Below are 26,283 nucleotides of genomic sequence, written 5' to 3'. Positions count from 1 at the left end.
AATGAGACACATTAAAGATGTTTTTGTATTACATATGTGGTGTTTGTAATTTGGTACAAAAGCCACCAGCTGGACCTTTGGACCTTAGAGATAATGATCACAACAGGTGAGTTGTATAAACCTACACACAATCACACGCCATCATCACTGTCTCACCCTCCCATTACGACTGTCTCGTCCGCCTATCATCACTGTCTCACCCTCCCACTTTTTTAGGAATGTGGACTAAGTAAGTTAGTTCACTATCACTTTCACAACAGTGTGTGGCTGTCTGGCTGGAAGGTTCATACGCGGGCATAAAGGTTAGTTGTCACCAGTCAGGATTATTTTCTAGGCAAGAGGTGTGTGAACAGGGGGTGAGGTGCTGTTTCTGTAGACTGTGCTCAGACCAGTGTAGGGTGACATGGAGCGTGTATGTATTAGAGGGCGTGCTGCAGATTATACAGCGTATAAGCCTGTAGCCCTATTTGGGTGAGTAATATGCCTCCCACCACAGACTCTGGCACTGACCTGTGTGTATAATGGGACCTAGAACATTCGCTGAATGGAAGAGTAAGAACATAAGTAAAGTATGTCAATGCCTCCACCCAGGTTAGAGCCTCTGTATTACAGGGAGGATCTCTTCCTGGGACTTACATATGAAGTATAGTTAGCAGCCTTACCAATGATTACTGTACTAATCTCACAATCTAAAGAATACATATAGATACCACATAAGGTTATAACAGTAACTTTATAAGGGTAAGAATGATAATAGTACATACGTGCAGTATACTGAGAACACAGCAGTATTGCAATAACCAGAGATTCTGCAACAATCTTAAATTATATACCCGGGTATATATATATATATATATAACTGTAAAGCAGAGCAGCACTCCAAAATTACCCAGACACCCTATTACCGTGTTTACAGACCATAAGAATCTGGCCTACTTGGAATCGGCCAAGCGTCTGAACCTGAGACAGGCCAGATGGTCTTTGTTCTTTTCTAGATTTAATTTTGTTGTTACGTTCCGCCCTGGGGTTAAAAATGTGAAGGCGGATGCCCTCTCACAGTGTTTTCCGGGAGGGGGGAACTTTGAAAACCCGGGTCCCATTTTGGCTGAAGGGGTGGTCATCTCTGCTCTTTATCCTGATTTGGAGGCAGAGGTTCAGGCAGCCCAGGCAGAGGCTCCTGATCTTTGTCCCCCTGGGAGGTTGTTTGTGCCTCTTGCTTTACGACACAAGGTTTTTAAGGAGCACCACGATACTGTCCTTGCTGGGCACCCGGGTAGCAGAGCCACAGTGGATGTCATTGCTCGGAGATTCTGGTGGCCGACTCTTCGTAAGACGGTTGAGGGTTTTGTGGCAGCCTGCGAGACCTGCGCTCGTGCCAAGGTCCCTCATTCACGGCCATCGGGTTCTCTCCTCCTGTTACCCATTCATTCCCGTCCTTGGACGCATCTGTCCATGGACTTCATTACGGACCTGCCTCGTTCCTCGGGAAGACTGTGATTCTGGTAGTAGTGGACCGTTTTAGCAAAATGGCGCATTTCATTCCCTTTCCTGGGTTACCCAATGCTAAGACACTGGCGCAAGCGTTTGTTGATCACATTGTTAAATTGCATGGCATTCCTTCAGACATCGTTTCTGATAGGGGCACACAATTTGTTTCCAGATTCTGGAAGGCCTTCTGTTCTCCCTTGGGGGTTCGGTTGCCTTTCTCTTCTGCTTTTTACCCGCAGTCGAATGGTCAGACCGAACGCGTCAATCAGAATCTGGAGACATATCTGCGCTGTTTTGTGGCGGAAAATCAGGAGGATTGGTGTTCTTTTTTGTCCCTTGCTGAGTTTGCTTTAAATAACCGTCGCCAGGAGTCCTCTGATAAGTCACCATTTTTTGGTGCATATGGGTTTCATCCGCAGTTTGGGACATTCTCTGGAGAGGGGTCTTCTGGTTTACCTGATGAGGAGAGATTCTCCTCGTCTTTGTCATCTATTTGGCAAAAGATTCAGGGTAATCTGAAGAGGATGAGTGAGATATATAAGCGTGTGGCGGATAAGAGACGTGTGCCTGGTCCGGACCTGAATGTGGGGGATCTGGTGTGGTCGTCTACAAAGAATATCAAACTGAAGGTTCCCTCCTGGAAGTTGGGTCCTAAGTTTATTGGGCCTTACAAGATCTTGTCCGTCATCAATCCCGTTGCCTTCCGTCTTGATCTTCCTCAGACTTTGAAGATCCATAATGTTTTTCACAGGTCCCTATTGAAACCTTATGTCCAACCCACGGTACCCTCCTCTTTGCCTCCTCCTCCGATTGTTGTTGATGGTAATCTTGAATTTCAGGTCTCTAGGATTGTGGATTCTCGCATTATCCGCGGTTCTCTCCAGTACCTCGTTCATTGGTAGGGTTATGGTCCTGAGGAGAGGATGTGGGTCCCAGTGGCAGACATTAAGGCCAATCGTCTCATCAGGGCTTTCCATAGGTCTCATCCTGAGAAGGTGGGCTCTGAGTGTCCGGATTCCACCCGTAGAGGGAGGGATCTGTTAGACGTTCTTCGCTACCTTTTGCATGAAGTTCTTTGTTTTGGTTTCACTTTGTCATCTCCTTTCCTTCTCCCAGCTGTCATCTATTTGCACTGATTGTCTCCCTTTATATTCCCTCCCATACTGCCTCACTTTGTGGTTTATACTTCTTCCTGGATGAGTTGTTCACTGCTGGATGCTCCTTCTCCTGATTCCTCAGATAAGTCTGTTTCATTTATTTGTGTTTATTTGCTGGCTTGATTGTAGGTGACCCTGACTCCGTCCGTATTAAGTGCAGGGAGCCGGTGGTCATGTCCCCTCACTATTCTAGGGTTTTCAGGTGTCAGATAGTATAAGGTACGTGGACATGCAATCGTCTACCATAAAGATCTTTGCATGGGCATAGCAGTTAGGGAGAGCTCTAGGGGTTTTATAGGGCTCACCCATATGCTCCTTAGTTTGGGATCAAGCCAGTCGGATGTTTATTTATAAGTTCCAGCTTTCTGCAACACCATCCATGACAACAAGTCAGGGTTAGGTTATAAAAAAAAATTCAAATCCTTAATGATCCCCAGGAGCACCATCAAATCTATCATAACCAAATGGAAAGAACATGGCACAACAGCAAACCTGCCAAGAGACGGCCACCCACCAAAACTCACGGACCGGGCAAGGAGGGCATTAATCAGAGAGGCAGCACAGAGACCTAAGGTAACCTTGGAGGAGCTGCAGAGTTCCACAGCAGAGACTGGAGTATCTGTACATAGGATGACAATAAGCCGTACGCTCCTTAGAGTTGGGCTTTATGGCAGAGTGGTCAGAGGAAAGCCATTACTTTTTAGCTAAAAACAAAAAGGCACGTTGTGAGTTTGCGAAAAGGCATGTGGGAGACTCCCAAAATGTATGGAGGAAAGAGCTCTGGCCTGATGAGACAAAAATTAAACTTTTGGCCATCAAAGAAAAGGCTATGTCTGGCGCAGACCCAACACATCACATCACCCAAAGAACACCATCCCCACAGTGAAAAATGATGGCGGCAGCATCATGCTGTGGGGAAGTTTTTCAGCAGCCGGGACTGTGAAACTGGTCAGAGTTGAGGGGAAGATGGATGGTGCTAAATATAGGGATATTGTTGAGCAAAACCTGTACCACTCTGTGCGTGATTTGAGGCTAGGATGGAGGTTCACCTTCCAGCAGGACAATGACCCCAAACACACTGCTAAAGCAATACTTGAGTGTTTAAGGGGAAATATGTAAATGTGTTGGAATGGCATAGTCAAAGCCCAGATCTCAATCCAATAGAAAATCTGTGGTCAGACTTAAAGATTGCTGTTCACAAGCGCAAACCATCCAACTTGAAGGAGCTGGAGCAGTTTTGCGAGGAAGAATGGGCAAAAATCCCAGTGGTAAGATGTGGCAAGCTCATAGAGACTTATTCAAAGCGACTTGGAGCTGTGATTGCTGCAAAAGGTGGCTCTACAAAGTATTGACTTTAGGGGGGTGAATAGTTATGCACATTGACTTTTTCTGTTATTTTGCCCTATTTGTTGTTTGCTTCACAATAAAAAAAAAAAAAAAACATCTTCAAAGTTGTGGGCATGTTCTGTAAATTAAATGATGCAAATCCTCAAACAATCCATGTTAATTCTAGATTGTGAGGCAACAAAATACGAAAAAAGTCAAGCGGGGGGGGGGGGGGGGGGGGTGAATACTTTTGCAAGGCACTGTATATTTGTATGTGTTATACATTAGGGTATGTACCTTAATATCATGAATTTATAGACAGGATACTTATAATGGTGGGGTATTTTATGTATACCTCAGCAGTGGGGACTTTATCTCCAACTACAGTAATGATATATTGATAAGTAGGTGACATATGGGGATCTCGAGACTGGGGGGTATCACTCTCTCAGCATCTATCTGCATAGATTTTTTATGGATTTTTCATATTTCTATGCTGTATGTCTTTGAATGAGACACATTAAAGATGTTTTTGTATTACATATGTGGTGTTTGTAATTTGGTACAAAAGCCACCAGCTGGACCTTTGGACCTTAGAGATAATGATCACAACAGGTGAGTTGTATAAACCTACACACAATCACACGCCATCATCACTGTCTCACCCTCCCATTACGACTGTCTCGTCCGCCTATCATCACTGTCTCACCCTCCCACTTTTTTAGGAATGTGGACTAAGTAAGTTAGTTCACTATCACTTTCACAACAGTGTGTGGCTGTCTGGCTGGAAGGTTCATACGAAGGCATAAAGGTTAGTTGTCACCAGTCAGGATTATTTTCTAGGCAAGAGGTGTGTGAACAGGGGGTGAGGTGCTCTTTCTGTAGACTGTGCTCAGACCAGTGTAGGGTGACATGGAGCGTGTATGTATTAGAGGGCGTGCTGCAGATTATACAGCGTATAAGCCTGTAGCCCTATTTGGGTGGGTAATATGCCTCCCACCACAGACTCTGGCACTGACCTGTGTGTATAATGGGACCTAGAACCTTCGCTGAATGGAAGAGTGAGAACATAAGTAAAGTATGTCAATGCCTCCACCCAGGTTAGAGCCTCTGTATTACAGGGAGGATCTCTTCCTGGGACTTACATATGAAGTATAGTTAGCAGCCTTACCAATGATTACTGTACTAATCTCACAATCTAAAGAATACATATAGATACCACATAAGGTTATAACAGTAACTTTATAAGGGTAAGAATGATAATAGTACATACGTGCAGTATACTGAGAACACAGCAGTATTGCAATAACCAGAGATTCTGCAACAATCTTAAATTATATACCCGGGTATATATATATATAACTGTAAAGCAGAGCAGCACTCTAAAATTACCGTAAAAAAGGATGTGTTTATTCACCCATAAGTGACACGACGTTTCGACTCCAACATGAAGCCTTTCTCAAGCAATGTGAACAATGAAAAATGAACATATATAGTGAAAAGAAGTGACATCATCAAATTGAAGTGTTTACAAAAAAAGCCGGCATTAACCCATGCTAGCGTGAATAACATTATAAATACATTGAAATGTTACAATTCATCATAAAACATCTGTAATTTATTAATGGTACAGTACAGTAAAACAATATCATAAGTATCCATACAGGGTTAGCGCAAAATCACTGTGTATATAGGATGCTTTAAAAATTGCTCCCAACAATTAATAGTTAAAAAAGGTGATTGCAATTCATTATATATGAGGAATAGCAAAACCACATGGCGGTAGGTGTGAGTAAAGGCACATAACAAGGCAACTTACAAATCCCCATTGTAACTCGTCTGCTGAGCACAACGTGCCCGATCCTCCAGTCCGCATGCACCAAGAGGCGCGTCATGCAAGCGGCGTCATGTAAAAGCGTCATCACAAACACACGCCTGCGCAGTATTCAGTACTCCTCAAAAGTCGCCATCTTAGAAGAGGTAAAACATAGGTCAGACGCAGCTATTACACAGTGTCATCACCCATGCGAACCACCATTCGGACAGCAGCAAAACCATTCAAATCGTACAATCGACACGCTGTTACTTATAAGATGCTCTGTATCCAACTGAAAGTACCGTCAGGCACCAGCTGTTGAAACATCTACAGGGAACCCCATGTGGGAGGAGCCGAGTCACCAGCAGTCCCACACAGTATTAACCCTGCTGATCCCATAACATAATGAGGGATCTCCTCATGCCATCACAATCATACTTAGGAGACTGAACCACTATAATATTACAGGCAATAGAGTATAAGAATTGACGCCTAAAGATAGTTCTGGGATTGAAGTTGCGTTGATTGCACATCACACTGCTCATCAGTCATGTGGTCCTTGGCCATTCACCACAATAATCTGTGTATAACAAAAGAGAGAGAAAATAATTAGTATAAATATACCCTCCACATATTACAATATAATAGTTCCATTACTACCTAACTCGAAGGTGGAGGGACGAGCGAACCTACAATGGGACAGGGCAAGCTATCCTCCAAATACCTATCCTAAATTAAAGTCTGCATTGAGGCCATGCGGTCTCAAGGAATTGAGGGTATATATCCAACGTATTTCTTTTTTCTTTAGCAATGTAATCCTATTGCCACCCCTACTGGGCATTGGTACATGGTCTATAATCCAGCATTTGAGGTCCCTTTCCTTATGATCGAGATCCGCAAAATGCTTGGAAACAGGTAAATTTAATCTATTTTGTCGAATACTTAACCAATGATTATTCATTCTAGATTTAAAATCCGTGGAGGTTTCCCTAACACATAAGATATTACACGGACAAGATAATATATACACTACATGATCCGAAATGCATTTGAAATGAAAACGAATGGGATAATTCACACCTGTGAATGGATGAGTGAATGTAGTAGATTTACACATACAGTTGCAAGAAAAAGTATGTGAACCATTTGGAATGATATGGATTTCTGCACAAATTGGTCATAAAATGAGATCTGATCTTCATCTATGTCACAACAATAGACAATCACAGTCTGCTTAAACTAATAACACACAAATAATTAAATGTTGCCATGTTTTTATTAAACACACCATGTAAACGTTTACAGTGCAGGTGGAAAAAGTATGTGAACCCTTGGATTTAATAACTGGTTGAACCTCCTTTGGCAGCAATAACTTCAACCAAACGTTTCCTGTAGTTGCAGATCAGACGTGCACAACGGTCAGGAGTAATTCTTGACCATTCCTCTTTATTGTTTCAGTTCAGCAATATTCTTGGGATGTCTGGTGTGAATCGCTTTCTTGAGGTCATGCCACAGCATCTCAAATCGGGTTAAGGTCAGGACTCTGACTGGGCCACTCCAGAAGGCATATTTTCTTCTGTTTAAGCCATTCTGTTGTTGATTTACTTATATGCTTTGGGTCCTTTTCTCCTGTTGCAGCACCCATCTTCTGTTGAGCTTTAGCTGGTGGACAGATGGCTTTAAGTTCTCCTGCAAAATGTCTTGATAAACTTGGGAATTCATTTCTCCTTCGATTATAGCAATCCGTCCAGGCCCTGATGCAGCAAAGCAGTCCCAAACCATGATGCCCGCACCCCCATACTTCACAGTTGGGATGAGGTTTTGATGTTGGTGTGCTGTGTCTCTTTTTCTACACACATAGTGTTGTGTGTTTCTTCCAAACAACTCAACTTTGGTTTCATCTGTCTACAGAATATTTTGCCAGTACTGCTGTGGAACATCCAGGTGCTCTTGTGCAAACTGTAAACGTGCAGCAATGTTTTTTTTTGGACAGCAGTGGCTTCCTCTGTGGTATCCTCCCATGAAATCCATTCTTGTTTAGTGTTTTACGCATTGTAGATTCGCTAACAGGGATGTTAGCATATGCCAGAGACTTTTGCAAGTCTTTAGTTGACACTCTAGGATTCTTCTTCACCTCATTGAGCAGTCTGCGCTGTGCTCTTCCAGTCATCTTTACAGGACGGCCAATGCTAGGGAGAGTAGCAGCAGTGCTGAACTTTCTCCATTTATAGACAATCTGTCTTACCATGGACTGATGAACAGCAAGGCTTTTGGAGATACTTTTATAACCCTTTTCAGCGCTGCCTAGGGCTGCCAAGCTCCTTGCGGCATGGGGGTCCTGGCAGAGTCTGGTGTGCTGGATACCTGTGTGAGTTGCTGGTTCGGCATACTGTTTGGTGTTAGGGCTCCTGTACGTATGCACGGGTTCCAGTCGTGGAGACAATTCTTAATCGTAGGTCTTCTGAGAGCTCTTTTGTGCGAGGCATCATTCACATCAGGCAATGCTTCTTGTGAAAAGCAAACCCAGAACTGGTATGTGTTTTTTATAGGGCAGGGCAGTTGTTACCATCACCTCCAATCTCATCTCATTGATTGGACTCCAGTTGGCTGACACCTCACTCCAATTAGCTCTTGGAGATGTAATTAGTCTAGGGGTTCACATACTTTTTCCACCTGCATTGTGAATGTTTACATGATGTGTTCAATATAAGCATGGTAACATTTAATTATTTGTGTGTTATTAGTTTAAGCAGACCGTGACTTAGATGAAGATCAGATCACATTTTATGACCAATTTGTGCAGAAATCCATATCATTCCAAAGGGTTCACATACTTTTTCTTTTAACTGTATTTTTACAATTGACACAACCAAGACAAGGATAACATCCCAGTCCAGGTTGTATCAAAGTGGACTGTCTCAGTACTTTTTTTGTTCCAACATCCGCCCTAACTAGCTGGTCCCTCAAACCCATGGATTTCCTATAAGAAAACAATGCTGGAGTATCAAATTCCGGTACACCTTTAATGGACCCAGCCAAAATGGGCCAATGTCATTTAACTGATGTCATTACTCGCCTCAGTGCAAGTGGATACAAATGGGATCCTAGATATTGTACATTTTACTGTTGGATTGGACACGATATTCTTCCTATCCAATTCCATCACCGTATTGCAATATTCATTCAGTAGTTTATATGGATAACCATGCTTTCGGAATTTCCGTATCATCATAGTTTGTCTAGATTCCAACTCATCAGAGACAATTCTCTTGGTACGAAGCTTCTGTGAGTATGGAAGAGAACGTATCATTTTCCTAGGATGGGAACTAATATACAAAAGTGTGGTATTCTTATCAGTTGGTTTGGTATACAATTGTGTATGGAAAGTTCCATCAACAAAAATTGCATTTCAATGGTGGAATGTACTAATGTAAATTGCAACAATGTATGAACACTGTTGAGAAACCTGTGGAAATCCATCAACTGATCCTGGCTACCTGTCCAAATGAGGAAGATGTCATCTATGTATCTCCACCACCTCAGTATATACCTGAAGTGGTTGGATAGGTAGATGACGTCCTCCTCAAACACATACATGTAAATATTAGCATATGTGGGGGCCATATTAGACCCCATAGCCATGAGTTTGAGGGACCAGCTAGTTAGGGCGGATGTTGGAACAAAAAAAGTACTGAGACAGTCCACTTTGACACAACCTGGATTGGGATGTTATCCTTGTCTAGGTTGTGTCAATTGTAGATATATGTGTAAATCTACTACATTCACTCATCCATTCACAGGTGTGAATTACCCCATTCGTTTTCTTTTGACATGCATTTCGGAGGTTCAACTAGTTATTAAATCCAAGGGTTCACATACTTTTTCCACCTGCACTGTAAACGTTTACATGGTGTGTTTAATAAAAACATGGCAACATTTAATTATTTGTGTGTTATTAGTTTAAGCAGACTGTGATTGTCTATTGTTGTGACATAGATGAAGATCAGATCGCATTTTATGACCAATTTGTGCAGAAATCCATATCATTCCAAATGGTTCACATACTTTTTCTTGCAACTGTATGTGTAAATCTACTACATTCACTCATCCATTCACAGGTGTGAATTATCCCATTCGTTTTCATTTGAAATGCATTTCGGATCATGTAGTGTATATATTATCTTGTCCGTGTAATAACTTATATGTTGGGGAAACCTCCACAGATTTTAAATCCAGAATGAATAATCATTGGTTAAGTATTCAACAAAAAAGATTGGATTTTCCGGTTTCCAAGCATTTTGCGGATCTCGATCATAAGGAAAGGGACCTCAAATGCTGGATTATAGACCATGTACCAATGCCCAGGAGAGGTTGCAATATGATTACATTGCTAAAGAAAAAAGAAATACGTTGGATATATACCCTCAATTCCTTGAGATCGCATGGCCTCAATGCAGACTTTAAAGAGGACCTTTCACTTGTAAAAACTATGTGAACTAAGTATGCTGCCATGTAGAGCGGCGCCCGGGGATCTCACTGCACTTACTATTATCCCCGGGCGCCGCTCCGTTCTCCCGTTATGCCCTCCGGTACCTTTGCTCCTTAAGTTATAGTAGGCGGGTCTTCCCTTGTCCTGTGGGTGTCTCCTTCTCCTAGGCTGTAGCGCTGGCCAATCGCAGCGCACAGCTCACAGCCTGGGAGAAAAAAACCTCGAACAGCGTGTCGATTGTACGATTTGTATGGTTTTGCTGCTGTCCGAATGGTGGTTCGCATGGGTGATGACGCTGTGTAATAGCTGCGTCTGACCGATGTTTTACCTCTTCTAAGATGGTGACTTTTGAGGAGTACTGAATACTGCGCAGGCGTGTGTTTGTGATGACGCTTTTACATGAGGGGACACGACCACCGGCTCCCTACACTTGATACGGAGGGAGTCAGGGTCACCTGGGATCCAGCAAACAGGAAAATACAAATGAATGAACAAAACTTATCTGTAGAAGACTCAGTAGTAGCATCCAGCATGCATACACTCCAGGAAGTTGTATAAACCGCAAAGTGATGCAGTATGGGAAGGGATTTAAAGGGATGCAATCAGTGCAACTACATGACAGCTGAGAGAGGCTAACGAGATGAGGAAACTAAAGCAAAACAAAAGAAACCTCAAGTGGGAGGTTCTGAAGAACGTCTGTCAGAGCTTCTCAGATGTCTGGTGGTGACAGTACCCCTCCTTCTACGAGTGGACTCCGGACACTCAGAGCCCACCTTCTCAGGATGGGACCTATGGAAAGCCCTGATGAGACGAGTGGCCTTAATGTCCGTCACTGGGACCCACATCCTCTCCTCAGGACCATAACCCTCCCAATGAACGAGGTACTGGAGAGAACCGTGGACAACACGAGAATCCACAATCCTAGAGACCTGAAATTCAAGATTACCATCAACCACAATCGGAGGAGGAGGCAAAGACGAGGGTACAATGGGTTGGACATAAGGTTTTAATAAGGACTTATGAAAAACATTATGGATCTTCCAAGTCTGAGGAAGATCAAGACGGTAGGCAACAGGATTGATGACGGACAAGATTTTGTAAGGCCCAATAAACTTAGGAAAACTTCCAGGAGGGAACCTTCAATTTGATATTCTTAGTAGACAACCACACCAGATCACCAACATTCAGGTCCGGACCAGGCACACGTCTCTTATCCGCCACACGCTTATATCTCTCACTCATGCTCTTTAGATTATCTTGAATCTTTTGCCAAATAGATGACAAAGACGAGGAGAATCTGTCCTCATCAGGTAAACCAGAAGACCCCTCTCCAGAGAATGTCCCAAACTGCGGATGAAACCCATATGCACCAAAAAATGGTGACTTATCCGAGGACTCCTGACGACGGTCATTTAAAGCAAACTCAGCAAGGGACAAAAAAGAACACCAATCCTCCTGATTCTCCGCCACAAAACAGCGCAGATATGTCTCCAGATTCTGATTGACGCGCTCTGTCTGGCCATTCGACTGCGGGTGGAAAGCAGAAGAGAATGACAACCGAACCCCCAAGCGAGAACAGAAAGCCTTCCAGAATCTGGAAACAAACTGCGTGCCCCTATCAGAGATTATGTCTGAAGGAATACCATGCAATTTGACAATGTGATCAATAAATGCCTGCGCCAGCGTCTTAGCATTGGGCAAGCCAGGAAAAGGAATGAAATGTACCATTTTGCTAAAACGGTCCACCACCACCAGAATCACAGTCTTCCCCGAGGAACGAGGCAGGTCCGTAATGAAGTCCATGGAGAGATGTGTCTAAGGACGGGAAGGAATGGGTAACGGAAGAAGAGGATGAGGGACTTTGGCACGAGCGCAGGTCTCACAGGCTGCCACAAAACCCTCAACCGACTTACGAAGCGCCGGCCACCAGAATCTCCAAGCGATGAGATCCACTGTGGCTCTTGCCCCGGGTGCCCAGCAAGAACAGTATCGTGGTGCTCCTTAAAAATCTTGTGTCTTAAAGCGAGAGGCACAAACAACCTCCCAGGAGGACAAAGATCAGGAGCCTCTGACTGGGCTACCTGAACCTCTGCCTCCAATTCAGGATAAAGAGCAGAGACCACCACACCTTCAGCCAAAATGGGACCCGGGTCTTCAAAATTCCCACCTCCCGGAAAACAACGTGACAGGGCATCCGCCTTCACATTCTTAACCCCAGGGCGGAAGGTGACAACAAAATTAAACCTTGAAAAGAACAAAGACCATCTGGCCTGTCTCGGGTTCAGACGCTTGGCTGACTCCAAGTAGGCCAGATTCTTATGGTCAGTAAACACAGTAATAGGGTGTCTGGCTCCCTCTAGCCAATGGCGCCATTCCTCAAAAGCTAACTTGATGGCCAACAACTCCCTATCTCCCACATCGTAATTTCTCTCTGCGGAGGAGAGTTTCTTCGAGAAAAAGGCACACGGTCACCATTTGGCAGGAGAGGGACCCTGAGACAAGACAGCACCCACACCCACCTCAGAAGCATCAACCTCAACTATGAAGGGTAGAGAGATATCAGGTTGTACCAAGATGGGAGCAGAAGCAAAACTCTCCTTAATATTAGAAAAGGCCTTACGCGCCTCTACCGACCAGGAGGAAAAATCTACCCCCTTTCTAGTCATATCAGTAAGTGGTTTAACAACAGAGGAATAATTCAAAATAAACTTCCTGTAATAATTGGCAAAACCCAGAAAACGCATCAGCGCCTTCTGATTCTCAGGAAGCTCCCACTTAAGCACAGCGCGGACCTTCTCGGGGTCCATGCGAAAACCAGAAGCGGAGAGAAGAAACCCCAGAAATTGAATTTCTGGAACCGCAAACACACATTTTTCCAGTTTAGCGTACAATTTATTCTCCCGCAGGATGAGCAAGACCTGACATAAATGTTCCTTATGAGTTTTGAAATCAGGAGAAAAAAATCAAAATGTCATCTAGATACACTAATACAAATTTCCCCATAAAATGATAAAAAATGCTGTTCACAAAATGCTGAAAGACGGCTGGAGCATTCATCAAACCAAAAGGCATAACGAAATTCTCAAAATGGCCCTCAGGGATATTGAAGGCCGCCTTCCATTCGTCTCCTTCTCTGACCCTGACCAGGTTGTATGCCCCTCTTAGATCCAATTTGGAAAAAAACTTTAGCCCCCACAATCTGGTTAAACAGGTCCGGGATCAGAGGAAGCGGATAAGGGTCACGAATTGTGATACTGTTCAGCTTCCTGAAATCCAAACATGGTCTTAAAGAACCATCTTTTTTCTTAACAAAGAAAAAAACAGCGGCAACAGGTGACTTCGAGGGTCGTATGTGTCCCTTTCTCAGACTCTCAGAGATATAAGCACGCATAGCGACCCTTTCAGGTTAGGAGAGATTGTATAAACGAGATTTAGGCAGCTTGGCGCCTGGGGTGAGATTAATAGGGCAATCGTACTCCCTGTGAGGGGGCAATTCCTGAACACCACTCTCAGAGAAGACATCCGAAAATTCAGAGAGAAAAGATGGTACAGTCTTAGTAGAAACCTCTGAAACAGATGTCGTGAGACAATTCTCTCTGCAAAAGTCACTCCAACCATTTATTTGCCTTGCTTGCCAATCAATGGTGGGGTTATGTTTAGTGAGCCAGGGTAGCCCCAACACTAGAGGAGTAGGCAACCCGTTTAGGACGAAACATGACACATCCTCAACATGAGTATCACTCACAATCAAACGGATATTGTGAACTATGCCCTTTAACGATTTCTGAGAAAGTGGAACGGAATCAATCAATAGCAAAACCAGGTATATCCTTTCCCAAAGTGCATACCTGGAAACCATGAGTTATAGCAAATTGATTATCAATAAGATTGACAGCTGCTCCACTTTCTACAAAAATCTCACAAAAAATATTCTTGCTCTCTAGCGCCACCCTGGCAGGTAGGAGAAAACGGGAACTACACGCCTGACTCCGTTATACCCGGGGTCAGGAAGTCGCATCGGTTGGCTGCACGCTCTATGTAAGATAGGGCTGTTTCCTTATGGTAGCTTTCTGGGTTTGCTTTGCAAACCCTTTTGGCTCACTCAGGGATCCGTAGCTCCTTCTCCTCAGCCGTTCCTTGTCCAGCACTCCCAAACCTCCTTATATTCCCCTCTCACACTTCTCTGGTTGCCAGATATAGAGCTTCCTGCCTGGACATCTATTCTGACCCTCTGGAGCTGTGTTGCTGCGTTCTCTGGTAGTTGGTCCAGAACGCTACCCTCCGGATCCCTGTTGGACCTTTGTGGTCTATTGTGGTCGCCCACCTGGGTGTATGTGTTTGTCTGTATTGTCTGTCCTCTCCCTGGTGTTTCCCTCTTAGTGACAGTGGTGCGGACTAGCGATCCCACCGGCCCGTTCACTATCTAGGGCTCATTTTAGGAAAAGCCAGGGTTAAGGCACGTGATCGCCGCACGGGTGAGGAACCCGTCTAGGGACGTCAGGGCAGTCAGGTGCCAGCCGCAAGGTGAGTTAGGGGTCACCACCTTTCCCTTTTCCTTGGGCAGGGCTTTCCCTTTTTCCTCCCTGTGCGTGACGCCGGTCATTACATTATACAGGGAGTGCAGAATTATTAGGCAAGTTGTATTTTTGAGGATTAATTTTATTATTGAACAACAACCATGTTCTCAATGAACCCAAAAAACTCATTAATATCAAAGCTGAATATTTTTGGAAGTAGTTTTTAGTTTGTTTTTAGTTTTAGCTATTTTAGGGGGATATCTGTGTGTGCAGGTGACTATTACTGTGCATAATTATTAGGCAACTTAACAAAAAACAAATATATACCCATTTCAATTATTTATTTTTACCAGTGAAACCAATATAACATCTCAACATTCACAAATATACATTTCTGACATTCAAAAACAAAACAAAAACAAATCAGTGACCAATATAGCCACCTTTCTTTGCAAGGACACTCAAAAGCCTGCCATCCATGGATTCTGTCAGTGTTTTGATCTGTTCACCATCAACATTGCGTGCAGCAGCAACCACAGCCTCCCAGACACTGTTCAGAGAGGTGTACTGTTTTCCCTCCTTGTAAATCTCACATTTGATGATGGACCACAGGTTCTCAATGGGGTTCAGATCAGGTGAACAAGGAGGCCATGTCATTAGATTTTCTTCTTTTATACCCTTTCTTGCCAGCCACGCTGTGGAGTACTTGGACGCGTGTGATGGAGCATTGTCCTGCATGAAAATCATGTTTTTCTTGAAGGATGCAGACTTCTTCCTGTACCACTGCTTGAAGAAGGTGTCTTCCAGAAACTGGCAGTAGGACTGGGAGTTGAGCTTGACTTCATCCTCAACCTGAAAAGGCCCCACAAGCTCATCTTTGATGATACCAGCCCAAACCAGTACTCCACCTCCACCTTGCTGGCGTCTGAGTCGGACTGGAGCTCTCTGCCCTTTACCAATCCAGCCACGGGCCCAACCATCTGGCCCATCAAGACACACTCTCATTTCATCAGTCCATAAAACCTTAGAAAAATCAGTCTTGAGATATTTCTTGGCCCAGTCTTGACGTTTCAGCTTGTGTGTCTTGTTCAGTGGTGGTCGTCTTTCAGCCTTTCTTACCTTGGCCATGTCTCTGAGTATTGCACACCTTGTGCTTTTGGGCACTCCAGTGATGTTGCAGCTCTGAAATATGGCCAAACTGGTGGCAAGTGGCATCTTGGCAGCTGCACGCTTGACTTTTCTCAGTTCATGGGCAGTTATTTTGAGCCTTGGTTTTTCCACACGCTTCTTGCGACCCTGTTGACTATTTTGAATGAAACGCTTGATTGTTCGATGATCACGCTTCAGAAGCTTTGCAATTTTAAGAGTGCTGCATCCCTCTGCAAGATATCTCACTATTTTTGACTTTTCTGAGCCTGTCAAGTCCTTCTTTTGACCCATTTTGCCAAAGGAAAGGAAGTTGCCTAATAATTATGCACACCTAATATAGGGTGTTGATGTCATTAGACCACACCCCTTCTCATTACAGAGATGCACATCACCTAATATGCTTAATTGGTAGTAGGCTTTCGAGCCTATACAGCTTGGAGTAAGACAACATGCATAAAGAGGATGATGTGGTCAAAATACTCATTTGCCTAATAATTCTGCACGCAGTGTATCTGGCCCTTATTTTGTGTAGGTAAAAAATAAATAAATAATTTACCTACTTAGAATCCAGTATGGATCAAATTGCTGCTCTGTCCAAACAATTTCATGGCCTGTCTTTGGAGGTGGCAGGATTGAAGGCGTTGGTCCTCCAGCAACAGCAGCAATTACAACTGACCGCAAGCCCAGCGGTTGCTACTGGTAACCAGGTTGTTGCGGAACCCAAGGTCCCTCTCCCTGACAGATTTTCTGGGGGAAGGGACAAGTTTTTGACATTCCGTGAGGCCTGTAAATTATATTTTAAACTGCGCCCTTACTCCTCTGGTAATGAAGAACAGCGGGTGGGGGTTGTTATTTCCCTGCTGCAGGGGGACCCGCAGTCCTGGGCGTTCTCTTTACCTACTGATTCCCAGGCTCTTCGGTCAGTGGATGAGTTTTTCGGGGCCTTGGGTCTCATATATGACGACCCTGACCGAGTCGCACTGGCTGAATCAAGATTACGGAGACTCTTACAAGGAGAGCGGCCGGTAGAGGAGTATTGCTCTGAATTCCGTAGGTGGGCTACGGATACCCAATGGAACAACCTGGCTCTCAGGAGTCAGTTCTGCTCTGGGTTATCCGAAAGGGTTAAGGATGCGCTTGCATTATATGAGACCCCCTTTTCCCTTGATGCAGTTATGTCCCTTTCTATCCGAATAGATAGACGCCTTAGGGACAGGTTGAAAAAACCGGAGCAATTGGTAACCCCTCCCAAGCAGCAGTTAGTCTGTACGGACTTAGATGAGCCTATGCAGCTAGGAGGAACTACTCGTCAGGTCCAGCCTCCTGAGGCTCGCCGTAGGCGTGGGGTTTGTTTTTTTTGTGGGGAGAGGGGTCATTTCATTAATGTCTGTCCTTCTTTCCTCAGAAACAAAAGACCGTCGGAAAACTACTAACCCCAGGCTGTGTGGAGGATGTCAGCCGGGGGGTATATACGTTTCCTCCATACGTACATCGCAATTTGTGTTGCCAGCGGTTATTGTTTTTGGTGATAAGACGGAGACTATTTCTTTCTTTCTAGACAGTGGAGCAGGGGTATATTTGATAGATGCCCATTTTGCCCGCACTATGGGTTTGTCTCTCTGTACGCTACAGAGACCTATTCCCATATTCGCTATTGATTCTGCTCCTCTGTCTCAGAGAAACCTCACCCACATTGTTCATAATTTACACCTTCGGGTAGGGGACCACCATAACGAGATGCTTTCAGGTTATGTTCTGGAGGGGCTTCCCACTCCGGTAGTGCTGGGTCTTCCCTGGTTGGTAGCGCACAATCCATTGGTGGATTGGCAGGCCAGGGAGATATTGGAGTGGAGTGAGCAGTGCAGAGAAAATTGCTTAAATAGCAATTGCTTAGTCGCCTCCATAACTACCCTACCTACATTTATTTCGGATTTTGAGGATGTTTTTTCTGAAAAGGGTTGTCAGAAGTTACCACCTCATCGTCCTTATGATTGCCCGGTTAACCTTATTCCCGGCGCAAAATTACCCAAGACCAGGTTATATAATCTTTCGGGTCCAGAGAGACAAGCCATGAAAGATTATATCTCCGAGAGCTTGGCTAAGGGACACATCAGACCCTCTTCTTCACCCATGGCTGCAGGGTTTTTCTTCGTTAAAAAGAAAGATGGGGGCCTGCGTCCTTGCCTAGATTTTCGCGAATTAAATCGGATAACCATCCGAGACCCATGCCCTCTTCCTCTCATTCCTGACCTGTTTAACCAGATTGCGGGTGCTAGGTGGTTCTCCAAACTTGATATTAGGGGGGGCCTACAATCTGATTCGTATTAAGGAGGGGGATGAGTGGAAGACAGCTTTTAACACCCCTGAGGGGCATTATGAAAATCTAGTTATGCCTTTCGGTCTGACCAATGCTCCTGCCGTCTTTCAACATTTCGTTAATTACATTTTTAGTCATCTAATCGGCAGGTTTGTGGTAATATACCTAGATGATATTTTAATTTATTCGTCTGATCTGAGAACACATGCGGTGCATGTCAGACAAGTACTGCAGGTCCTACGGACAAATAAATTATGTGCTAAAATTGAAAAATGTGTCTTCGCCGTTCAGGAGATACAATTCCTAGGTTATTTTTTATCTGCTTCAGGTTTCCGTATGGATCCTAGGAAGGTCCAGGCAATTTTAGATTGGGATCTTCCTGAGAACCTCAAAGCACTACAACGGTTCTTGGGCTTCGCGAATTTCTATAGGAAATTCATTAAAAATTATTCGCTTAGTGTAAAACCCTTTACTGACATGTCTAGGAAGGGGACTGATTTTTCTAAATGGTCTGACGCCGCTAAAGTTGCTTTTTCCTCTCTAAAAGAGAGGTTTACCTCAGCACCTGTACTAGTCCAACCTGATGTCTCTCAGCCTTTTATTGTTGAAGTCGATGCGTCAGAGGTGGGAGTGGGGGCGGTGCTGTCTCAGGGTCCGTCTCCTGGCAAATGGCGTCCTTGTGCTTTCTTTTCTAAAAAACTATCTGCAGCAGAAAAGAACTACGATATTGGCAATAGGGAACTATTAAACTTGCGTTTAAAGAGTGGCGTCACTTTTTAGAGGGGGCAGTCCACCCCGTCACTGTGATTACGGACCACAAAACTCTTCTGTACCTCGAATCAGCTAAGCGTCTCACCCCTAGACAGGCTAGGTGGTCGCTATTTTTTACCAGGTTTAACTTTGTGATTACCTATCGTCCTGGGGCAAAGAATACCAAGGCTGATGTTGTTTCCCTGGAGGGGGTAATGTGAGTGATCCGGTGCCCATTCTTCAAAGAGGAGTGGTTGTTTCTGCGGTACACTCTGTTCTGGAGGGGAAGGTGTTAGAGGCCCAGGGGGACGCCCCGGTCTCTTGCCCCTCAGAGAAATTGTTTGTACCGTTGAACCTACGTTTCAAATTATTAAAGGAACATCATAATTCGGCACTTGCTGGGCACCCGGGTAGGAAAGCAACCTTGGAGCTATTGTCTCGTCGTTTTTGGTGGCCAAGGTTGCGTCAGGATGTATTGGATTTTGTGTCTTCTTGTTCTACCTGTGCGCGCGCAAAAGTTTCACATACACGTCCTGCAGGGTCTCTATTACCACTCGTCATTCCCAATAGACCATGGACACATCTGTCAATAGATTTTATCACTGACTTACCTTTGTCTGCGGGTAAAACTGTTATTTTGGTAGTAGTGGACAGGTTTAGCAAAATGGTACACTTCATTGCGTTACCCGCACTACCTAATGCTAAGACTCTTGCTCAGTTATTCGTCAGTGAAATCGTGAAGCTTCATGGGGTCCCCTCCGATGTTGTTTCGGATCGGGGTACCCAGTTTATTTCTAAATTTTGGAAAGCTTTTTGTTCCCGTTTGGGGGTACACTTGTCCTTTTCCTCAGCTTTCCATCCTCAGTCAAATGGACAGACTGAGCGTACCAACCAAAACCTGGAGACATATCTAAGATGTTTTGTGTCTGAAAACCAAGAGTTGTGGTCATCATATTTACCGTTAGCTGAGTTTGCCATAAATAATCGCCGTCAGGAATCCACTGGCAAGTCACCATTTCTTGGTGCATATGGTTTTCATCCCCAATTCTGTACTTTCAAAGAGGGGGGGTCTTCTGGGGTTCCCGAAGAGGAACGGTTTTCGTCATCTCTTTCATCGGTATGGCAGAAGGTGCAAGCTAACTTGAAAAATATGGGAGGTAAATACAAATGCATGGCTGATAAGAGACGGTCGCCAGGTCCGGACCTAGGAGTGAATGACTATGTGTGGTTGTCTACTAGGAATATTAAATTGAAGGTTCCCTCTTGGAAACTGGGTCCTAGGTTTATTGGCCCTTACAAAATTGTAGCCATCATCAACCCCGTGGCTTTTCGCCTGGAGTTACCTCAGACTTTTAAAATCCATAATGTTTTCCATAAGTCGTTACTCAAAAAATATGTTCCACCTCTAGAACCGTCACCGCTGCCACCCCCTCCTGTTGTCGTGGATGGTAATCTAGAATTTCAGATATCCAAAATTGTTAATTCTCGTCGGGTCCGCCGCTCTCTTCAATATCTGGTGCATTGGAGAGGTTACGGTCCCGAGGAAAGAATGTGGGTTCCTGCGTCTAAAGTAAACGCCGACAGGCTAGTTCGGGTTTTTCATGCCTCTCATCCTGAGAGACCTGGTCCTGAGTGTCCGGAGGCCCCTCGTAGAGAGGGGGGTACTGTCACGAGGGTGTCAAGAACCACGCCTGACTCCGTTATACCCGGGGTCAGGAAGTCGCAGCGGTTGGCTGCACGCTCTATGTAAGATAGGGCTGTTTCCTTATGGTAGCTTTCTGGGTTTGCTTTGCAAACCCTTTTGGCTCACTCAGGGATCCGTAGCTCCTTCTCCTCAGGTGTTCCTTGTCCAGCACTCCCAAACCTCCTTACATTCCCCTCTCACACTTCTCTGGTTGCCAGATATAGAGCTTCCTGCCTGGACATCTATTCTGACCCTCTGGAGCTGTGTTGCTGCGTTCTCTGGTAGTTGTTCCAGAACGCTACCCTCCGGATCCCTGTTGGACCTTTGTGGTCTATTGTGGTCGCCCACCTGGGTGTATGTGTTTGTCTGTTTTGTCTGTCATCACCCTGGTGTTTCCCTCTTAGTGACAGTGGTGCGGACTAGCGATCCCACCGGCCCGTTCACTATCTAGGGCTCATTTTAGGGAAAGCCAGGGTTTAGGCACGTGATCGCCGCACGGGTGAGGAACCCGTCTAGGGACGTCAGGGCAGTCAGGTGCCAGCCGCAAGGTGAGTTAGGGGTCACCACCTTTCCCTCTCCCTTGGGCAGGGCTTTCCCTTTTTCCTCCCTGTGCGTGACGCCGGTCATTACAGGAAAACCTTCAATTTCCGCATCAACCTTGCCAATAGTAACAGATGGAACGTTTTTAGAGGATTTTTTTATTTTTGTTTCTTTATTACTCTCAAAAAACTGCCTGAATCTCCTAGAGGGACAAACATTTGCCAAATGACTTATACCTCCACAACAGAAACAAACTGTCACGGCCAGGCCCATGACCGTGACTTCTTACCGCATGCAGTTGCCGGCGGTTTTGCATGGGTCTTCAACCACGGGTGAGGGCCCCTTGTCTGTGGCCTCACTTGTGGTTGCCGCGGGCAACCAGTGTTGGGGTTTAGCAGCAGAGTAGCCTGAGCGTTGCTAGGCAGCTTGCTGCCCTGGCATGCGGTCACACCTAGCAACCCTTTGTTAGGTGTGTGTGTTGTGTGCACTGTGTTGTATGTCATTGTGTGCACTTTCCCTTATGTAAGTGGTGTTTTCCCTTCCCTGGTGTTGGAAGGGTTAATCTCCTTCCTAGTGTGTGTGATGTCACTGGGTGTGTCTGACCGTTGGGTGTGGCCTCTTAGGCCTATATAGCCTTGGTGTTTGGCAGGGATCAGGAGGTTGCTTCAGCATGCTTGCTGATAGCAGCCTCCTGTGTTTACCAACTGCCTGTGAGAGCCACCCTTGTGGTTCATAAAACCATATGTCACATTTACTTTATGTTAGGTTGTGTGTGATGTCTATGTGATGTTTTGTTGGGACTTTCTTATGTTGTTTTGTGCAGTTTACGGTTCTGGATTCCTGTTGCTCAGGGATCCAGTCAGCAAGGCTGTGGCAGGTTGGAGGAACTTCTAGTTCGCCTGCCATATCCGTAAAACTGTTTGTGTTCCCCTTTTTCCCAACAGCTTGGCCAGTGAGACTCCTGCTCCTCCGCGTCTAGGAGGAGTAGGTCGTCTTACCCTGACTCCTAGCGCAGGGATCTGCGGAGGGTAAGATAGGGCTCCGAGGTTCCTGCGCATGGGTCCTCCTACCTTTAAGGTCGGCCCATGCAGTTAGGAGTTAGGGTCAGGGTAGGGACGCTGTTAGGAGGTGACCTGCTCCCTATCCTGTGTTCCTGGCCGAGTAGGCCATAACATGACCTGGCGTTACACGGCTGAGGATTTCCCCCATCCTCAGCCGTGACAGTATGAACCACAAAGGCTCCTCACATGGTCTTCCCTCGAAAGAGGGTAAAGCATGCACCGCTATCTGCGGATGGGGTGCATGCGCGTTCTCCGGAGGGAGAGCGTTATGGGGCTTTCACCATTTACGGCGCGGTGAGTGGCATTCCCCGCCATTCCTCGCTCACCGTTGTCCGTGTTGGTGTCCCCTTTTGTTTGTCTTTCCCCTCCCCCCCTCCCACTGTTTTTTATGCCTCACCAACTTTCCCCTTTTGTTGTTGGGAGGGGCTTTGAGGGGTGGGAGTATGCTTCCCTCGAAAGAGGGTGTAGCATGTACCGCCGTCTACGGATGGGGTGCATGCGCGCTCTTCGGAGGGAGAGCGTTCTGGGGGTTTCGCCGCTGACGGCACGGTGAGTGGCTTTTCCCCGCCACTTCCTCACCGTGTTCGTTTGGCGTCCCCTGATATTTTATTACACGTGGTGTTTATGTATACCTTCGAAAGAGGGTGCAGCATGCAGTGCCATACGCTTGTGGTCTGCATGCGCGTTCTCCGGAGGGAGAGCGTTCCTGGGGGTTCTCCGTTAACGGCACGGTTGGTGGCTTATTCCCCGCCACCTTACCTTCCGTGTCCGTGTTGGGGATCCCTCGTCCCTCTCCATGTTCCCATCTCTGGTCGTTTGCTGGCAGCTCTCCGTAAGTGGTCCAGCTGCGTGCTGGTTAGGAGGGTCTGCTGGCAACGACTAGAGTGGGGACGTGAGTGGAGAGTCCCCTCGTCCACTCTCTGTGGTTCCATTCCCTTGTCGCTGGTGCGGGCTGCAGGCCTCGTCGGACTGGCTAGTGTGAGCTGGGAGAGGATGCAGTTGACAGTGACCCCCCTGGGAACCATGTCCTGAGAGTGGACGTCTCCTTCTCCCATCCCCTTGTGTGAGTCCCTCACCAGTTTCCTTTTTTGGTGGGGGGGCTTTGAGGGGTGGGAGTGTCACGGCCAGGCCCATGACCGTGACTTCTTACCGCATGCAGTTGCCGGCGGTTTTGCATGGGTCTTCAACCACGGGTGAGGGCCCCTTGTCTGTGGCCTCACTTGTGGTTGCCGCGGGCAACCAGTGTTGGGGTTTAGCAGCAGAGTAGCCTGAGCGTTGCTAGGCAGCTTGCTGCCCTGGCATGCGGTCACACCTAGCAACCCTTTGTTAGGTGTGTGTGTTGTGTGCACTGTGTTGTATGTCATTGTGTGCACTTTCCCTTATGTAAGTGGTGTTTTCCCTTCCCTGGTGTTGGAAGGGTTAATCTCCTTTCTAGTGTGTGTGATGTCACTGGGTGTGTCTGACCGTTGGGTGTGGCCTCTTAGGCCTATATAGCCTTGGTGTTTGGCAGGGATCAGGAGGTTGCTTCAGCATGCTTGCTGATAGCAGCCTCCTGTGTTTACCAACTGCCTGTGAGAGCCACCCTTGTGGTTCATAAAACCATATGTCACATTTACTTTATGTTAGGTTGTGTGTGATGTCTATGTGATGTTTTGTTGGGACTTTCTTATGTTGTTTTGTGCAGTTTACGGTTCTGGATTCCTGTTGCTCAGGGATCCAGTCAGCAAGGCTGTGGCAGGTTGGAGGAACTTCTAGTTCGCCTGCCATATCCGTAAAACTGTTTGTGTTCCCCTTTTTCCCAACAGCTTGGCCAGTGAGACTCCTGCTCCTCCGCGTCTAGGAGGAGTAGGTCGTCTTACCCTGACTCCTAGCGCAGGGATCTGCGGAGGGTAAGATAGGGCTCCGAGGTTCCTGCGCATGGGTCCTCCTACCTTTAAGGTCGGCCCATGCAGTTAGGAGTTAGGGTCAGGGTAGGGACGCTGTTAGGAGGTGACCTGCTCCCTATCCTGTTCTCCTGGCCGAGTAGGCCTACAGCACCTGGCACCGCACGGCTGAGGATTTCCCCCATCCTCAGCCGTGACACAAACCTTCCTATGAGAGCTGAATCCTCTATTGTCAGAGGCAAGCAAACCCAGCTGCATGGGCTCCTGCTCAGAGGGGATTGAGAGAGACTGAGACCCCTGTGCACTGAATGAGACCGCCGCACTGTCCTTGGACTGAGTATGACAGGAAGGAGTGATCTCTCCTCTCTCTCTAAGACGCCTGTCAATACGAACAGCCCGAGACATGGCAGAATCCAAGGAGGTAGATCTCTCATGAAAGGCAAATGCATCTTTCAATCCCTCTGAAAGACCATGGCAAAATTGACTTTGGAGTGCAGCATCATTCCAACCAGTATCAGCTGCCCATCTCCGAAATTCTGAACAGTATATCTCTGCGGACTGTTTACCCTGGCATAAAAGACGTAATCTAGACTCAGCCAGAGCAATACGATCCGGATCATCATATATCTGACCCAGGGCTAAAAAAAATTCATCCACTGAACAGAGGGGCCGTGCCCCCACCGGCAGCGAAAAGGCCCAGGACTGAGCGTTATCCCTGAGCAGCAAGATGATGATCCCCACCATCTGCTCCTCATCACCAGAGGAATGGGGAAGTAAGCGAAAATGGAGTTTGCAAGCCTCTCTAAAACGAACAAAATTCTCACTACCCCGGAGAACGTATCCGGGAGCGAGATCTTAGGCTCAGAACAAACTCCATGAACGCAAGCTGAACCGGTCACCTGAAACTGCGAAACAGTTTTACGGAGATCTGCTACCTCCAATAAAAGACCCTGCATGTGTTCAGTCAAAAATGAAACCGGATCCATGCTTGAAACGGTTTTGGCGGTTTATAATGTCACGGAAGGTGTACAGCAAACTAGAAGACACAAAAGGAAGATCCGACTGACTGGATCCAAAACTAAGGAACCAAAGGGATAGCCCTGCAACAGACCTGGCTCTCTCCCTAACTGCTCAGCCTATGCAAAATTCTCAATGGTAGAAGATCGCATATCCTCGTACCTCGACTGTATAACCCCTGAACACCCTATAATAGTGAGGGGACACGACCACCGGCTCCCTACACTTGATACGGAGGGAGTCAGGGTCACCTGGGATCCAGCAAACAGGAAAATACAAATGAATGAACAAAACTTATCTGTAAAAGACTCAGTAGTAGCATCCAGCATGCATACACTCCAGGAAGTTGTATAAACCGCAAAGTGATGCTGTAATGATCAGCGTCACGCAGAGGGAGGGAAATGGGAAGGCCCTGTCCAAGGGAGAGGGAAAGGTGGTGACCCCTGACTCACCTTGCGGCTGGCACCTGACTGCCCTGACGTCCCTAGACGGGTTCCTCACCCGTACGCCGATCACGTGCCTAAACCCTGGCTTTCCCTAAGATGAGCCCTATGTAGTGAACGGGGCGGTGGGATCACTAGTCCGCCCCACTGACACTAAGAGGAAAACACCAAGGAGAGGACAGACAATACTGACAAACATATAATCCCAGGTGGGCGACCACAGCAGACCACAAAGGCCCAACAGGGATCCGGAGGGTAATGTTCTGGAACAACAACCAGGGAACACAGCTACACAGCTCCAGTGGGTCAGTATAGAAGTCCAGGCAGGAAGCTCTATATCTGGCAACCAGAGAAGTGGGAGAGGGGAATATAAGGAGGTTGGGATGCTGGACAAGAAACAGCTGAGGAAAAGGAGCTACGGATCCCTGAGTGAGCCAAAAAGGGTTGCAAGGCAAACCCAGAAAGCTACCATAAAGAAACAGCTCTATCTTTCTACATAGAGCGCGCAGCCACCCGCTGCGACTTCCTGACCCCGGGTATAACGGAGTCAGGCATGGCTCTTGACACCCTCGTGACAGATGCAGTATGGGAAGGGATTTAAAGGGATGCAATCAGTGCAACTACATGACAGCTGAGAGAGGCTAAC

The 26,283-nt window shown here is 46.2% G+C and overlaps 1 protein-coding gene across 2 annotated transcripts in view; it reads left to right on the top strand.

Annotated features, from left to right (window-relative positions):
* Nucleotides 1-221: 221 nt before the first annotated feature.
* Nucleotides 222-26,283, top strand: part of LOC120980416 (barrier-to-autointegration factor-like) — a 39,717-nt gene continuing 13,655 nt past the window's right edge. The window contains exon 1 of one of the 2 annotated variants that reach the window (XM_040409519.1): nucleotides 222-302. The gene's annotated coding sequence lies outside the window, so the exon portion shown is untranslated. The remainder of the gene's footprint in view (nucleotides 303-26,283) is intronic. The other variant, XM_040409520.1, reaches the window with a different exon arrangement.

The sequence above is a fragment of the Bufo bufo genome, chromosome 10 (assembly GCF_905171765.1).
Source record: "Bufo bufo chromosome 10, aBufBuf1.1, whole genome shotgun sequence".
NCBI lineage: Eukaryota > Metazoa > Chordata > Amphibia > Anura > Bufonidae > Bufo > Bufo bufo.
This window is presented reverse-complemented; position numbering and strand designations above follow the sequence as displayed.